Source organism: Triticum aestivum, chromosome 3B (genome assembly GCF_018294505.1).
Source record: "Triticum aestivum cultivar Chinese Spring chromosome 3B, IWGSC CS RefSeq v2.1, whole genome shotgun sequence".
In the NCBI taxonomy this organism is placed as follows: Eukaryota; Viridiplantae; Streptophyta; class Magnoliopsida; order Poales; family Poaceae; genus Triticum; species Triticum aestivum.
Genome location: NC_057801.1, coordinates 386,647,566 through 386,665,727, shown reverse-complemented (window position 1 = coordinate 386,665,727; position 18,162 = coordinate 386,647,566).

Below are 18,162 nucleotides of genomic sequence, written 5' to 3'. Positions count from 1 at the left end.
CACCAAGAGCTACACAACTTTGAGAGGAACCAAGTGTGGACGTTGGTTGAAAAGCCCGATGAGAAGCACAATGTCATTGGAACCAAATGGGTGTTTCGGAACAAGCAAGATGAAGATGGACAAGTTGTATGCAACAAGGCTCGTCTCATTGCTCAAGGCTTACACTCAAGTTGAAGGTATGGACTATGGTGAGACTTATGCCCCTGTTGCTAGACTTGAGTCCATTCGCACCTTACTTGCTTATGCCAATCATCATGACATTACCTTATATCAAATGGACATCAAAAGTGTTCTTCTAAATGGTGAAATTGAGGAGGGAGTTTATGTTAAACAACCTCTCGGCTTTGTTAATCCTAAGAAACCCGACCATGTTTACAAACTCCACAAAGCTCTTTATGGTCTTAAACAGGCTCCTAGAGCTTGGTATAAATGCTTGACTAAGTTTCTTCGTGAAAAAGGGTTTGAAATTGGTAAAATTGATTCTACACTCTTTACTAAAAGGGTTAATGGAGAATTATTTGTGTGCCAAATTTATGTTGATGATATCATATTTGGTTCAACTAACCCTCATTTTAGTGAAAAGTTTGGAAAGCTAATGTCGGAGAAGTTTGAGATGTCTACTAGTGGACTCAAGTTCTTTCTTGGTTTGCAAATCAAGCAAACTAAGGAGGGAACCTTTATCTCTCAAACAAACTACACCAAGGACTTATTCAAGAAGTTCAACATGCAAGAATGCAAAGGTATGAATACCCCCATGCCTACTAGTGGACATCTTGACTTGACAAAGGATGGCGAACCCGTTGACCTAAAGGTTTACCTCTCTATGATTGGTTCATTGTTATATCTATGTGCCTCGCGTCCCAATATTATGCTAAGTGTGTGCATGTGTGCATGATATGAAGCGGCCCCCAAAGAATGTCATCTCAAGGCTGTGAAAAGGATAGTGAGCTACTTAATTCATACACCAAATTTTGGCATTTGGTATCCTAAGAGGTCTTCTTTTGATCTTGTTGGCTACTCTGATTCGGACTATGACAATGACAAGCTTGATAAAAAGTCCACTTCGGGTACTTGTCAATTTCTTGGTAGATCTCTTGTGTCTTGGTCCTCCAAGAAACAAAACTTGGTATCCTTATCCACCGCCGAAGCGGAATAAATTGCCGCTGGTTCATGTTGTGCTCAATTACTTTGGATGACCCAATCTCTTAAAGATTATTGGATTTATGTGAAACATGTTCCATTGCTTTGTGACAATGAGAGTGCTATTAAGATTGCTCATAATCTCGTGCAACATTCTCTAACTAAGCTTATTGAAGTTCATCATCGTTTCATTCGAGATCATGTTGCTAAAGGAGATATCAAACTTAAGCATGTTTGTATCGATAAGCAATCATGTTGCTAAAGTGTTTTGCCGCTTGAGAGATGAATTGAACATTATTGTTGCCTCAAACTTGAAGTAGAAACTCCATGTGGATGCATGCAAGGCATGAGCCTTACTATGACTAATCCTTGATATTTCTCTTATGATGATGATCATATGTCTTGGATACACTTGTACTCTTGCATGCCATCCAACCCTTGTAGGTACTTGGATAAGCCCAACTCTATGAGATTGCAACTCAATCACATTCTAAGCAATCTCTACATCTCTAAGTCTCTACAAAATGGTGGTTGAAGACAAGGAAGCATGAATCCTTTCAATATATCCTTTGGCGATTTCTTTACATCATATTTCATGATTGTAATTTTGGATACACAAGCGCTCTTCCTTGCAAGACAAACCCATGTAGGTAGATGAACTCCAACTACAAGTGGTGCTCCCAACTCTTGATGAACTACATCAACTTTGAGCACCCTACACAAGTTCAACTACATGACCAAGATCAACACCACCACCAAAGGTATGTCATTCCATCTTAGAGAAGCTTTACCCCAAGACATGGGTTAAAGAAACTCAACAAGATGAGAATACATCAAAATGCTTAAACGAAAAATGGCAACCCCATTTTGAGCTTAAACGATGAGTATGACCTATGATCAAGTGTCTTCACTTGAATCCTAAGTCAATATACTCTAACATAGGTGACTTTGTCGCCGACCAATTCTAGATGAAGTTCTCTTTTGTTTCTCTGTGTTCTTGCATTTGTCTCTTGCATGCTTGTTCCCATTTCAAAAAAACTTCATCTAGATTTCTTTTCTTTTCTCTGTTATGTTCTGCATTCCCTGCATCCAATTCATTGCAAATCCTTCAGTTAATTCCTTGAAAATTCTTGAGAGGTCTTATTTTTCTAAGTGAGCTGAGGTGACAAGTGTTTTCTCTCTGGTTTGAACTCGGCCTCACCGGTTTGTTTACTTTGGCTAAACCAAACCATTTCGGTGCCGCCAAAAGTAACAACTCGGTGCTACTGATTTCAATACTGAGAAAAATACTGTGTCATTTGCATCCTGCACTTTTGTTCCAGCTCCACTCAATGATACTTGTCCTGTACCAGCATCCTACTACATGTTACTTTGTAATGTGACTCGAGGATCAAACCTACTTGACTTATGCTCCAGAAGACCCTTCTTGGAAATTGATGTCAAAGGGGAGAGAGAGAACATCAAAGCTTATCACATAAGAGAGAATGCACTCCTAAAGCTTCTCCTGATGCCTCTTATTCTTAAGAGGAAAGTTGTCTCATGTCTTCAAGAGGGGAAAGACATGATAGTATATGTTATGGCTTTATTTTGCTCTGGTTTTCTTGTTTGCTCTGATTTTTTTCCCTATCTTCTCCCATTATCCAATGTCAGATTCAAGCGGAGAGAGCTGCTACGTCTTGAGCTTGCGTTGGTTTTCCTTGAAGAGGAAAGGGTGATGCAGCAATAGTAGCGTAAGTATCTCCCTCAGTTTTTGAGAACCAAGGTATCAATCCAGTAGGAGGCTCCTCAAAAGTCCCACGCACCTACACAAACAAACAAAGAACTCGCAACCAACGCAATAAAGGGGTTGTCAATCCCTTCATGGCCACTTGCGAAAGTGAGATCTAATAAAGATAGTATGATAAGATAAATATTTTTTTCGTATTTTATAATATAGATGCAAAAAGTAAAGATGCAAATAAAAGTAGATTGGAAGCAAATATGATAAGAGATAGACCCGGGGGCCATAGGTTCCACTAGTGGCTTCTCTCAAGATAGCATAAGTATTACGGTGGGTGAACAAATTACTGTCGTGCAATTGATAGGAAAGCGAGTAATTATGATATTATCTAGGCATGATCATGTATATAGGCATCAGGTCCGTGACAAGTAGACCGACTCCTGCCTGCATCTACTACTATTACTCCACACATTGATCGACTCCTGCCTGCATCTAGAGTATTAAGTTCATAAGAACAGAGTAACGCTTTAAGCAAGATGACATGATGTAGAGGGATAAACTCAAGCAATATGATATAAACCCCATCTTGTTATCCTCGATGGCAACAATACAATACGTGCCTTGCTGCCCCTGTTGTCACTGGGAAAGGACACCGCAAGATTGAACCCAAAGCTAAGCATTTCTCCCATGGCAAGAAAGATCTATCTAGTAGGCCAAACCAAACTGATAATTCGAAGAGAATTGCAAAGATAACTCAATCATACATAAAAGAATTCAGAGAAGATTCAAATATTATTCATAGATAAACTTAATCATAAACCCACAATTCATCGGATCTCGACAAACACACCGCAAAAAGAGTTTACATCGAATAGATCTCCACAAGAGAGGGGGAGAACATTGTATTGAGATCCAGAAAGAGAGAAGAAGCCATCTAGCTAATAACTATGGACCAGTAGGTCTGTGGTAAACTACTCACAAGTCATCGGAGGGGGCAAGGATGTTGATGTAGAAGCCCTCCGTGGTCGATTCCCCCTCGGGCAGAGTGCCGGCGAAGGCTCCAAGATGAGATCTCGCGGATACAGAAGGTTACGGTGGTGGAAATTGTGTTTCATTGGCTCCCTAGATGTTTTCGGGGTATGTAGGCTTATATAGGAGGAAGAAGTACGTCGGTGGACGCCCGAGGGGCCCACGAGACAGGGGGGCGCGCCCTCCTATCTCGTGGAGGCCTTGGCCGCTTCTTGACTTGCACTCCAATTCCTCTAGATCACATTCATTCCAAAAATCACTCTCCCGAAGGTTTCATTCCTTTGGACTCCGTTTGATATTCCTTTTCTTCGAAATACTGAAATAGGCAAAAAAAACAGCAATACGGGCTGGGCCTCTGGTTAGTAGGTTAGTCCCAAAAATGATATAAATGTGTAAAATAAAGCCCATAAACATCCAAAAGGGGTAATATAATAGCATGGAACAATAAAAAATTATAGATAAGTTGGAGACGTATCAAGCATCCCCAAGCTTAATTCCTGCTCGTCCTCAAGTAGGTAAATGATAAAAAGAGAATTTTTGATGTGGAATGCTACCTAGCATAATTCTTAATGTATTTTTCTTTATTGTGGCATGAATGTTCAGATCCAAATGATTCAAAATAGAAGTTCATATTGATAAAATAAATAGTAACACTTCAAGCATACTAATCAAAGTAAGCATGTCTTCTCAAAATAACATGGCTAAAGAAAGTTATCCCTACAAAATCATATAGCTATGCTCTATCTTCATCACACAAAGTATTTAATGTTCCCAACTTCTATACCCCCGATGACAAGCCAAGCAATTGTTTCATACTTAAATAATCTCAACTTTTTCAACCTTCACGCAATACATGAGCGTGAGCCATGGATATAGCACTATGGGTGGAATAGAATATGATGATGGGGATTGTGTGGAGAAGACAAAAAAAGAGAAAGTCTCACATTGAAGAGGATAATCAACGGGCTATGGAGATGCCCATCAATTGATGTCAACATGAGGAGTAGGGATTGCCATGCAACGGATGCACTAGAGCTATAAACGAATGCTCTACAAAAGAAAACTAGTGGCTGTGCATCCAACTTGCTTCCTCACGAAGACCTAGGGCATTTGAGGAAGCCCATCGTAGGAATATACAAGCCAAGTTCTATAATGAAAAATTCCCACTAGTATGAAAAAGACAACTTATGAAGCACTATATGAAAAACATGGTGCTACTTTGAAGCACAATATATGAGACTCACTACATGAAGAACAAGGTGCTACTTGGAAGCACAAGTGTGGAAAAAGAGATAGTACCATTGCCCTTTTTTTATTTTTTTTATTTTTTTTATTTTTTTGGGCCTTTTTTTTTCTTTTGGCCTTTCTTTTTTTTACTTTTTTTCTCTGGGCAATGCTCTAATAATGATGATCATCACACTTCTATTGATTACAACATATGAATTACAACTCGAAACTAGAAAAAGATATGACTCTATATGAATGCCTCCGGCGGTGTACCGGGATGGTGCAATGAATCAAGAGTGACATGTATGAAAAATAATGCATGGTGGCTTTGCCACAAATACGATGTCAACTACATGATCATGCAATGGCAATGTGACAAAAGTAAAGTATGTCATGATGATGAACGGAACGGTGGAAAGTTGCATGGCAATATATCTCGGAATGGCTATGGAAATGCCATAATAGGTAGGTATGGTGGCTGTTTTGAGGAAGATATAAGGAGGTTTATGTGTGATAGAGCGTATCGTATCACGGGGTTTGGATGCACCGACGAAGTTTGCACCAACTCTCAAGGTGAGAAAGGGCAATGCACGGTACCGAGGAGGCTAGCAATGGCGGAAAGGTAAAAGTGCGTATAATCCATGGACTCAACATTAGTCAAAAGAACTCGTATACTTATTGCAAAAATTTATAAGTCATCAAAAATCAAGCACACGCGCATGCTCCTAGGGGGATAGATTGGTAGAAAAAGACCATCGCTCGTCCCCGACCGCCACTCATAAGGATGCACAAGCCAGGTACACTTCATGTTTCAAATTTGTTACACAACTTTAACCATACGTGCATGCTACAGGACTTGCTAACTTCAACACAAGCATTCTTTAAATTCATAATCACTCAACTAGCATGACTTTAATATCACTACCTCCATATCTCAAAACAATTATCAAGTATCAAATTGATCATAGCATCCAATTCACTTCCTATGATAGTTTTTATTATACCCAACTTGGATGCCTACCATTCTAGGACCAATTTTATAACCATAGCAAATACCATGCTGTTCTAAAAGACTCTCAAAATAATATAAGTGAAGCATGAGAGACTAGCAATTTCTACAAAAATAAGTCACCACCGTGCTCTCAAAGATATAAGTGAAGCGCTAGAGCAAAAACTATCAAGCTCAAAAGATATAAGTGAAGCACATAGAGTATTCTAGCAAATTCTAATCAAATAGGCTTCTCCCAAAAGGTGTGTACAGCAAGTATGATTGTGGTAAACTAAAAAGCAAAGACTAATATAATACATGACGCTCCAAGCAAAACACATATCATGTGGCGAATAAAAATATAGCTCCAAGTAAAGTTACCAATGAACAAAGACGAAAGAGGGGATGCCTTCCCGGGGCATCCCCAAGCTTAGGCTTTTGGCTATTCTTGCATATCATGGGGTGCCTTGGGCATACCCAAGCTTAGGCTCTTGCCACTCCTTATTCCATAGTCCATAAAAGCTTTACCCAAAACTTGAAAACTTCACAACACAAAACTCAACAGGAAATATTATAAGCTCCATTAGTGAAAGAAAACAAAACCACCACATAATGTACTGTAATGAACTGATTATTTATTTATTTTGGTGTTAAACCTACTGTATTCCAACTTCTCTATGGTTTATAAATTATTTTACTAGCCATAGATGCATCAAAATAAGCAAACAACACACGAAAAACAGAATCTGTCAAAAACAGAACAGTCTATAGCAATCTGTAACTAACGCAAACTTATGGAACTCGAAAAATCCTACCAAAATAGGAAGTACTGGAAAATTTGTTTATTGATCATCATCAAAAATAATCAACGCAAAATCACGTTTCTGTGATTTAACAAAACTAAATTCGTGTGCGAAAAGTTTCTGTTTTTGAGCAGAATCAAATCAACTATCATCATAGGTTATCCTATAGGTTCTACTTGGCACAAACACTAATTAAAAGATAAAAACACATCTAAAAAGAAGGTAGATGCAATATTTATTACTAAACAGGAATAAAACAAAAAGCATAAAGAAAATTGGGTTGCCTCCCAACTAGCGCTATCATTTAACGCCCCTAGCTAGGCATAAAAGCGAAGATAGATCTAACAAGTGCCATCTTTGGCACTAAATTCATAAGTAGCTCGCATGATAGATTCATAAGGTAATTTGACTTTATTTCTTGGAAAGTGTTCCATGCCTTTCTTTAATGGAAATTGGAATCTACTATTCCCTTCCTTCATATCAATAATCGCACCAATCATTCTAAGGAAAGGTCTACCAAGAATAATAGGGCAAGAAAGATTGCAATCTATATAAAGAACGATAAAATCTACGGGCACCAAATTTCTCTTTGCAACAATGAGAACATCATTGATCCTTCCCATTGGATTTTTAATGGTGGAATACGCAAGGTGCAAATTTAAAGAGCAATCATCAAGATCATGGAAACCTAGAATATCACATAAAGTTCTCGGAATCGTGGAAACACTAGCACCCAAATCACACAAAGCAAAACACTCATGATCTTTAATTCTAATCTTTATAGTAGGTTCCCACTCATCATTAAGTTTTCTAGGTATAGCAACTTCCGAATTAAGTTTTTCATCATAAGATTGCATCAAGGCATCAACAATATGTTTGGTAAAAGCTTTATTTTGACTATAAGCATGAGGAGAATGAACAACAGATTGCAACAAGGAAATACAACCTTCTAAAGAACAATTATCATAATCAAATTCCTTGAAATCCGAGATAGTGGGTTCAATGCTATTTAAAGTTGTGACCTCTCCAATCCCACTTTTACCAAATTTAGCATCAAGATCTAAAAACTCTGAATTCTTGGGACCCCTTCTAGGTAAAGTTGAATCATCATCAGTCCCATAATTATCAAGATTCATATTGCAAAACATAGATCTAATAGGAGACGCATCAATAACTTTAAGATCTTCATCATTATTTTCATGGAAACTAGAGGAACACGCCTTTACAAAGCAATCTTTCTTAGCACGCAATCTAGCGGGTCTTTCCTTGCACTCATCAATGGAAATTCTCATGGCTTTGAGAGACTCATTGATATCATGCTTAGGAGAAGAAGATCTAAGTTTAGGAGAATCAACATCAAGCGAAAGTCTATCAATGTTCCTAGCCAAATCATCAACTTTGAGCAATTTTTCTTCAAGCAAAGCATTAAAATTCTTTTGAGAAATCATAAATTCTTTCATACTATTCTCAAAATCAGAGGGCATCTTATTAAAATTACCATAAGAATTATTGTAGGAATTTCCATAATTATTAGAGGAATTACTAGGGAACGGTCTAGCATTAAAGTTTCCTCTATAAGCATTGTTTCCAAAACTATTCCTACCAACAAAATTCACATCCATAGATTCATTATTATTCTCAATCAAAGTAGACAAAGTCATATCATTGGATCAAGAGGAGTATTTTAGTAGCAAATAATTTCATAAGTTCATCCATCTTTCCACTCAAAACATTGATTTCTTCTATAGCATGCACTTTTTTACTAGAAGATCTTTCGGTGTGCCATTGAGAATAATTAGCCATAATATTATCAAGAAGATTTGTAGAATCTCCTAACGTGATTTCCATAAACGTGCCTCCCGCGGCCGAATCTAAGAGATTTCTAGAAGCAAAGTTCAAACCGGCATAGAAAATTCAAACCATGAGTAGGGCAATTGCGAAGCATCAATTTCATTCTTTCCCAAGATTGGGCAACATGCTCATGATCAAGTTGTTTAAAATTCATAATATCGTTCCTAAGAGTGATGATCTTAGCGGGAGTAAAATACTTAGAGATAAAAGCATCTTTGCACTTGTCCCAAGAATCAATACTATTTTTTGGCAAAGACGAAAACCAAACTTTAACACGATCTCTAAGTGAAAACGGAAATAACTTCAATTTAACAATATTGTTATCCGTATCTTTCTTCTTTTGCATATCACACAAATCAACAAAGTTGTCTAGATGAGTAGCGGCATCTTCGCTAGGAAGGCCGGCGAATTGATCTTTCATAACAAGATTCAGCAAAGCAGTATTGATTTCACAAGACTCAACATCATTAAGAGGAGCAATCGGAGTACTAAGGAAATCATTATTATTGGTATTCGAGAAATCACACAATTTGGTATTATCTTGCGCCATGGCAACAAGTAATCCAACACACAAGCAAACAGAAAAAGGCAAGCGAAAAGAGAGGAGGAGATTGGGAAGAGAGGGCGAATAAAACGACAAGGGTGAAGTGGGGGAGAGGAAAACGAGAGGCAAATGGCAAATAATGTAAATGCGAGGGAGATGGGTTTGTGATGGGTACTTGGTATGTCTTGACTTGAGCGAAGACCTCCTCGGCAACGACGCCAGAAATCCTTCTTGCTACTACTTGAGCTTGCATTGGTTTTCCTTGAAGAGGAAAGGGTGATGCAGCAATAGTAGCGTAAGTATTTCCCTCAGTTTTTGAGAACCAAGGTATCAATCCAGTAGGAGGTTCCTCAAAAGTCCCACACACCTACACAAACAAACAAAGAACTCGCAACCAATGCAATGAAGGGGTTGTCAATCCCTTCACGGCCACTTGCGAAAGTGAGATCTAATAAAGATAGTATGATAAGATAAATATTTTTTTGGTATTTTATAATATAGATGCAAAAAGTAAAGATGCAAATAAAAGTAGATTGGAAGAAAATATGATAAGAGATAGACCCAGGGGCCATTGGTTTCACTTGTGGCTTCTCTCAAGATAGCATAAGTATTACGGTGGGTGAAAAAATTACTGTCGAGCAACTGAGAGAAAAGCGAACAATTATGAGATTATCTAGGCATGATCATGTATATAGGCATCACGTCCATGACAAGTAGACCGACTCCTGCCTGCATCTACTACTATTACTCCACACATCGACCGACTCCTGCCTGCATCTAGAGTATTAAGTTCATAAGAACAGAGTAACTCTTTAAGCAAGATGACATGATGTAGAGGGATAAACTCAAGCAATATGATATAAACCCCATCTTGTTATCCTCGATGGCAACAATACAATACGTGCCTTGCTGCCCTTGCTGTCACTGGGAAAGGACACCGCAAGATTGAACCCAAAGCTAAGCACTTCTCCCATGGCAAGAAAGATCAATTTAGTAGGCCAAACCAAACTGATAACTCGAAGAGACTTGCAAAGATAACTCAATCATACATAAAAGAATTCAGAGAAGATTCAAATATTATTCATAGATAAACTTGATCATAAACCCACAATTCATCGGATCTCGACAAACACACCGCAAAAAGAGTTTACATCGAATAGATCTCCACAAGAGAGGGGGAGAACATTGTATTGAGATCCAAAAAGAAAGAAGCCACCTAGCTAATAACTATGGACCCGTAGGTCTGTGGTAAACTACTCACAACTCATCTGAGGGGCAAGGATGTTGATGTAGAAGCCCTCCATGGTTGATTCCCCCTCTGGCAGAGTGCCGGTGAAGGCTCCAAGATGAGATCTCGCGAATACAGAAGGTTACGGCGGTGGAAATTGTGTTTCGTTGGCTCCCTGGATGTTTTCGGGGTACGTAGGCTTACATAGGAGGAAGAAGTACGTCGGTGGACGCCCGATGGGCCCATGAGACAGGGGGGCGCACCCTATAGGGGGGCCCTCCTATCTCGTGGAGGCCTCAGCTGCTTCTTGACTTGCATTCCAAGTCCTCTGGATCACGTTCGTTTCAAAAATCTCGCTCCCGAAGGTTTCATTCCGTTTGGACTCCGTTTGATATTCCTTTTCTTCGAAATACTGAAATAGGCAAAAACAGCAATACGGGCTGGGCCTCTGGTTAGTAGGTTAGTCCCAAAAATGATATAAATGTGTAAAATAAAGCCCATAAACATTCAAAAGGGGTAATATAATAGCATGGAACAATAAAAAATTATAGATACGTTGGAGATGTATCAAGAGCTCAATCCTAAGGGAAGAAAATCTTTCGAATTCATTGCATATCTTTATTCTTAGGGACATGTCTATAACCAAATAGAGTACCTAGTACTCACTCTCAACATGTCATCCCAATCTTGTTATTCTTGTGATCTCCTGTTCTTGCTCTGTCTAGTAGATGTTCTTGTGTTATCTAACCTTGTTTACTCAGGTTCATCTCTTCCAAAGCTAGTTCAAGACCACAAGGTAAGTATATGCATCGCACTCATATGCATGAAGATCTCTTGCTATGGTATATATTGTTTGCAAGAGAGACTCATGAACATGAAGGTATATTTCCAGTATCTACACCATTTGCTCCGATGCATATAGCGAAGACACATGTAACTCATTGCTTGCACTGTCATGTTTATGAGTTCTCATACTCCGATGATCTATCATCACATGATTGCATACATGTAGGGGGAGCTAATGCATGTTGCATGTCCTTCCAAAGCTTTACTTGCTAATTTCTTCATATCTTTATCTAAAGCTTTGATGTATGATGTCATCAATTACCAAAAAGGGGGAGATTAAAAGCACAAGTGCTCCCTAGGTGATTTTGGTAATTAATGCCAACATATCTCCCGTTGGATTGATATTTCTGCCTAGTGTATTTCAGATAAGTTCAACATTGGAGTGGCATGGACAAGAGGATGTGAAACCCCTTCAAGATGTTAAGGACAAACATTTCCAAAAGCTCAAGATTCTACATTTTCATTTTAAGTGATCCAAGATCACATTGAGTCCATAGGAAAGACAATACTATTAAAAGGGGATGAGGTGTTGCTTAATGGCTTGCTTGCTCAAAGTGCTTAGTGATATGCTCCAAAACCCTCAGCCACTTTCTCATATCCACACTTGTCCAAAACCTAAAAGTCAAACTCGGCCCCACCGATTTGATCTACCCAGCGCCACCGAGTTCATTTGACATAGCCACTGTCAAACCCTAATCAGTTCGATCTCACTGATGGGATCTCAGTCTCACCGAGATGGGCTTGCAAATTCTTTGTTACCTGTTGCAACAATTTCGGTCCCACCAAATTTGTGCAATCGGTTCCATCGAGTTTGCTTGATCAATTCTCTTTTTGCTTATTACCAAAATCGGTCTCACCGAGTTTGTGTAATCGGTCAAACCAAGTTGAGGTTTTACCCTAACCCTTGCACATTGGTCTCACTGAGTTTCCCTTGTCGGTCCCACCAAAAACTCTAACGTTCACATTTTGACCTGAATCGGTCTGATCGAGTTTCACCATTTGGTCTCACCGAGTTTGAGAATATGTGTGTAACGGCTAGGTTTTGTGTGGAGGCTATATATACCCCTCCAACCATTCTTCATTCATGGAGAGAGCCATCAGAATGTGCCTACACTTCCTGCATTCGTTTTTTGAGAGAGAACCACCTACTCATGTGTTCAGACCAAGACATCCCATTCCAACCACAAGAATCCTGATCTCTAGCCTTGCCCAAGTTGCTTTCCACTCAAATCATCTTTCCACCATAACCGAATCTATTAGAGAGAGTTGAGTGTTGGGGAGACTATCATTTGAAGCACAAGAGCAAGGAGTTCATCATCAACACACCATCTATTACCTTTTGGAGAGTGGTGTCTCCTAGATTGGTTAGGTGTCACTTGGGAGCCTCCATCAAGATTGTGGAGTTGAACCAAGAAGTTTGTAAGGGCAAGGAGGTCACCTACTTCGTGAAGAACTACCCAAGTGAGGCAAGTCCTTCACGGGCGATGGCCATGGTGGGATAGACAAGGTTGCTTCTTTGTGAACCCTTCGTGGGTGGAGCCCTCCGTGGACCCGCGCAACCGTTACCCTTCATGGGTTGAATTCTCCACCAACGTGGATGTACGATAGCACCACCTATTGGAACCACGCCAAAAATCTCCGTGTCTCCAATTGCGTTTGCACACTCCAATTCCATCTCTTTACTTTCTTGCAAGTTGCATGCTTTACTTTCCGCTACTCATATACTCTTTGCATGCTTGATTGAATTGTATTGTGAATGCTTGAAATTGTGCTAATTTCCAACCTCAACTTGAAAAACTTAAAAACTGCTATCGTTACTTGTTGAGGGTCTAATCACCCCCCTCTTGGAACCTCTTCTCGATCCTTTCACCGGCGCAATGTCACCTCTACCCCAAGGTACAAGAAATTACCAAGAAGACGAAAGAAGCCCCCAGGGAAAGTGTAGATGCACCTGTGATGAAGGAAGCTGTTGAAGACCCTGATGGAGAAGGCCTAAACAGTTTTTACACTCATGCCTGGTATTCATGTGGAGAAGAAGGACATTTTTCACAGTATTGCACAAAGGAAAGAGAAGAGCATCTCAGAGACTTCCCGACAACAGAAGTGAAGTTTGACCCTTGGGAAATAGAAGCTCTGATCATTACAGGGAAACCCAGGAAGAGAAAATGAAGGCATCCCCAGAACAACCTAATTTCTATAGAGAAGGACCTGAGTAATATCACTTGTTACAGGTGCAATGATTTACGTCATTATGCTGATAAATGTTTAGAGAACAAGCCAAGAACCCAAAGAGCATACAGTATCCCCAAGAAGCCACGGGACTTGTCGGAAGTTATTTGTTTTCGTTGCAGGGAAGCAGGACATTATGCTACTAAATGTCCCAACAAGATGAAAGTTGGAGCTGAGTAGTTGGAATTCTCATGTTGCTAATAAGTGTAGTAGGAAGCAAATTTATTTTCGTGAGTACAATGAGTTGAGTTATGTAATGGGTGCTCAGAGATTGTAATGAGTTCATGAAATCAATAAAGTTAATCTGTCATGATTTCATATGTTGAATTTTATGAGTTGTTACTCCATGAACAAAGAGTTTTGACCATTTTCGAGGATACGAGAAAAATATGGTCTATGGAAGAATTGGTGCATTTCAAGGGTGGTAGTACCCTGGGAGGACACTTGACCCAAGGAAAGGATAATTATATTCCACGGAGTGGAGTTTGAACAAAATGAGTTGGAGTTTTGTTTTTGATATGATGTATATGAAGAAAGGGAGTACTGATGGAATTAAAGTCGGTGTAATGACGGAATATGGAACAATTGTTACTCCCAAGATGAGTTAAAGCTATGTGGGGGTTGAAGTGGGACCATAACCCACATGCCCAGGAAATTAATAAGGATCAAGAACTCCGTGGAAGAAGAAATATTGGAAGAAGCTATGATTTGATCAGCAGACGTTCCTTAGGAGTTTATGAAAACCTGAGAGTCGTGAAGAAATGATAGATGTTTTGTTTGGCTTGTAGAACCAAAGGATTTAGCTAAACCTAGTTCAAGGACAAGAGAGATTCTACAATGCTGATGAGAATGCTGAGTGTTAGAACTGCGAGATTCGCTAAACCTTATACATGGTAATGATATGGGTGCGAAATTGATTGATCACCATACCGACTTACTCTTGTCATTCACTCTCGCTATTTGGAATGGTAAATCTGAGTGACTTACCAATAGTGGAGAGACAACAATGTCCAAACCTTGTTTAAACCTTAGAATGATAGGACGATTGACCCATGTACAGGAAACCGATGCCAACTGTAGGATATAAAGTGAGATTCAACCAGACTATTTCCTGCAGGAGTAACCATAAATTGTTGACCACCATGAGATATCGGTAGTTGTTTAGTATTGATGACAGACCCGTCATATAAGAAGACCAGTATCGGAAGAACCTTACCATGAAGAAGGGATACAAGATTTTGAAGAAAACGTTATGCCCAACCGAAAGAGCCAGAGTGAAAGAGTTATTCCGAAGATGTAAGAAGACCAACATTACTTACCGAAAGGATGGAGTACATGAGTTCTGTCAGAACCATAACCCTAATTTTAAGTGTGGTAGCACACTAGACCATTTTGATCAATGGAATTGCCGGAAGACCCCAAACCCTAACCTCTTCTTGCTAGCCTCTTCGAATCTCGAGGATGAGATTCATTTAGTGTGGTAGGTTTGTAAGATCCCGAAATTCTAAATTTTGGAATGTTATATTAAATAAATAGTTCTGATTGTTTGTTTGATTGTTGTGTGAATGATTGAATGAAATTGAGTGAAATGAAACTTTTTGAAAGTTGGATGAGAGGGAATGAAATGACTTTCCCAAACTTTCATCCTTGCATTTTATCTCAATGAATTCAAATTCATTTCAACACAAAACACTATAGTGAAGATGACACGACTTCTTCCATTTGAAGGGTTTTTTAAAAGATTTGAATTCCATCTAAAAAATATTTCAAATTCAGAAACTTTATGCAACTCAATGATTTTCATGAGAGAGGATGAAATGACTTCTTCGAATTATGTCAAATATTAGTTGGAAGTTTAAAAGAATCAAATTGAAAATCATTTGGAAGTATTTTTAAACCCACTTTCAATTTGGAGTTATTTGCATTTTTAATCAATTTTTTCCTCCAAAACTAAAGTTTATGGAAAATAGGTTAAAATGATTCCCTATAGTAGAAAAGTGGAGAAAAATAAATTTGATATAATTTGTATTTTAAAAATAATTTCTATTGGGATTTATTTCAATAGTAGCACTGTTTGCTTTATTCAAATTTTTGTAGATTTTATTTGAACTTGAAAAATGGTTCTTGTTTTAGGAAAATATTTTTCTGTATTTTTTGATATATAATATGTATATATATATATATATTATTTTTTTATCCGCTTTATTAATTTTTCCTCGCTATTGAAAAAAAGCCGCCAGGCCAGCCGACCCAGTAGGCTGAGCCAAGCCACAGCGCCCAGGCACACACCCTAGCAAGCGCTCCGAGCTCCCAGCGGCCACCGCCACCCCTTTTCCTCGTTCTCTCTCTCCCACGTAACCCTCTCTCCCCTCATTTTTTTTTCTCTTGTGTGTCTTTTCTCTGATCGCTGGGGTCCACCTCGTCTTCATCTTCCTGTACACGAAACAGAGGAGGTCAGCACACGCACGCCGCCGCTGCGCACATGATGGCCAAACCCTAGCCCACGGCCTACCTCCTCCTCAAGGAAAACGTCCTATAAATACCCCTACCCCTCCTCTCACGATCCCCTTCGAAAACCCTCTCTAAAACCCTCCACAACCGCCGCCATCGCCGTTCGGATCTCGTTGCAGACGCCGCTGTCCGCTATCTATTCCGACTCCGATGAGCTCTCCTAGCTTCTCCAACTCCGACCAACGGCCTAGTCTACCCCCACATTCTGTTTAGACATGATTTTTCTCTCCTTCGTCATCTACAGAGGCCGCCCCAACTCCGCGCGCTCCGCCGGAGCACCGAGCTCTACCGCCTCGTCCTCGTCATATCCGCTGTCCCCAACAACCCCTCGCCCCACCTTCAACAAAAATCGGTCGCCCTAAACGACCCGCACCCGCTGGACATCGCCGCCTCCATCGCCGGTGACCGGAGCCACCACCCCTCCGGTGCCCTACTTCCCTCAGAGCACCGACCTCTTTGTAAGCAACAACAATGAGCGCCTCCCTCCATTTTTTTCGTCGAAGCGTTAAGTGCAAATAAGATTAGATCGGTTTTTAGTTTACGGTCTTGTTTCGGTTTAGATTTAAACCGGTTCGTTGGTCTTTTGTTAAAAACATACGCGCATGTTTTCTGCTAATCTTTGGCCTAGCGTAGTATAACTACAGATCGCCCATCGCTTAGGCCGGTAGCAATAGGCCATGTTGCCCTTTTTTTCTTGTTTTCATTTCTGTTTTTGAAAACAAAAAAGTTTCAATCTTAGATATTCTATATCTTTTAGGTTTTTAATCCAAATTGAGTGATTATTTTTGCATTGGATTAGTAGTTTCATCTAATTTCTGTAGATACCAAGTTTGGCCATGTTTGGAAAATTTTAATTAGGGTTTGCATGAATTTGGCCCCAAACACTGTTTTGTGAATAACTTGAGTTAAAAAATAGGATTTTGATTAGAGTAATTCTTTTTGCTCTCGGTCACTTGTGGTTTTGTCTAGCAGTAGGTTTGATTTGGGAAAATTTATAAAATTTTAAATTAGGGTTTTATGAAAAACAGTACTATTTTATTTTCTTTTAGTTTGTTGTTGTTTTCTGTTATTTTAATTACTTTAAAATTTATTTATTTATTTGTTTTATTTTTTCGGATTTGTTTTCTGTAGAGCTAGAAGATGAACTTTTATTTGCAGAAAAAGAAACTGTTTTATTTTATTTTCTTACTAGTTTTGTTCTAGGCATCAATAGAGTTTTATAAACCTTTTTATGTGTTTCCTTTTGCTAGTAAAATTTTATGAAAAATAATTTCTGTTATTCTAATAAAAACTTTATTTATTTTCTCTAATTTTTATTGGCTGTTATGATTTTATTTAGGGCAAAAGCTTTTTTGTAGTTGTGAAGTCATAGAGTTTTTCTTTAGTATTTCTTTATAGTTTTCTTTGAAGATTATCTTTGGACTTTTATTTTGGTTTTTATTATTGATTTTATTTGATGAATTACATTTTGATTTCTGTAATGATTGTTAGAATTGCTTGCTAGCATGCTTGCTTATGTGAATGCCATGCATGTTTAATATAGATTTACATCGGAATGACGGATAGTATCAAGTTATTTTCGAGAGCGCTAATATCTTCATCAACTTACCAAGCTAGTTCACTTTGACCATGTTTTTCATACCTATGTTTTATTTGCATGTAGTAGCACTCCTTCAACAAACCCTCCAGTAGTATAGTTTTATTTGCATGTAGTAGCACTCCTTCAACAAACCCTCCGTGTAGGTCAGTACATTGAATCTTGAAGTTGAGTAGAATGCTTGAGGTAGGAACCCATCTCCCTGTTACCAAGCCCGGGACATCATATAGTTTTAATGCTACGCTATAGTAGACGGGATTTGGTATGAATGCATGAGAGTGGTGTGAAGAAGCAGGACTCTTCGTCAATGACAACAACTCCATGATGGAATATGCAAGGACTGCATCTTCAAGGCCTCAAGACTTCAATACTCGAGACAGGAATTGAATACACACTACTGGGTGAAGGACGGTTGACGGGCACCCTGGAGAAACCAGTGGATGGTCGGG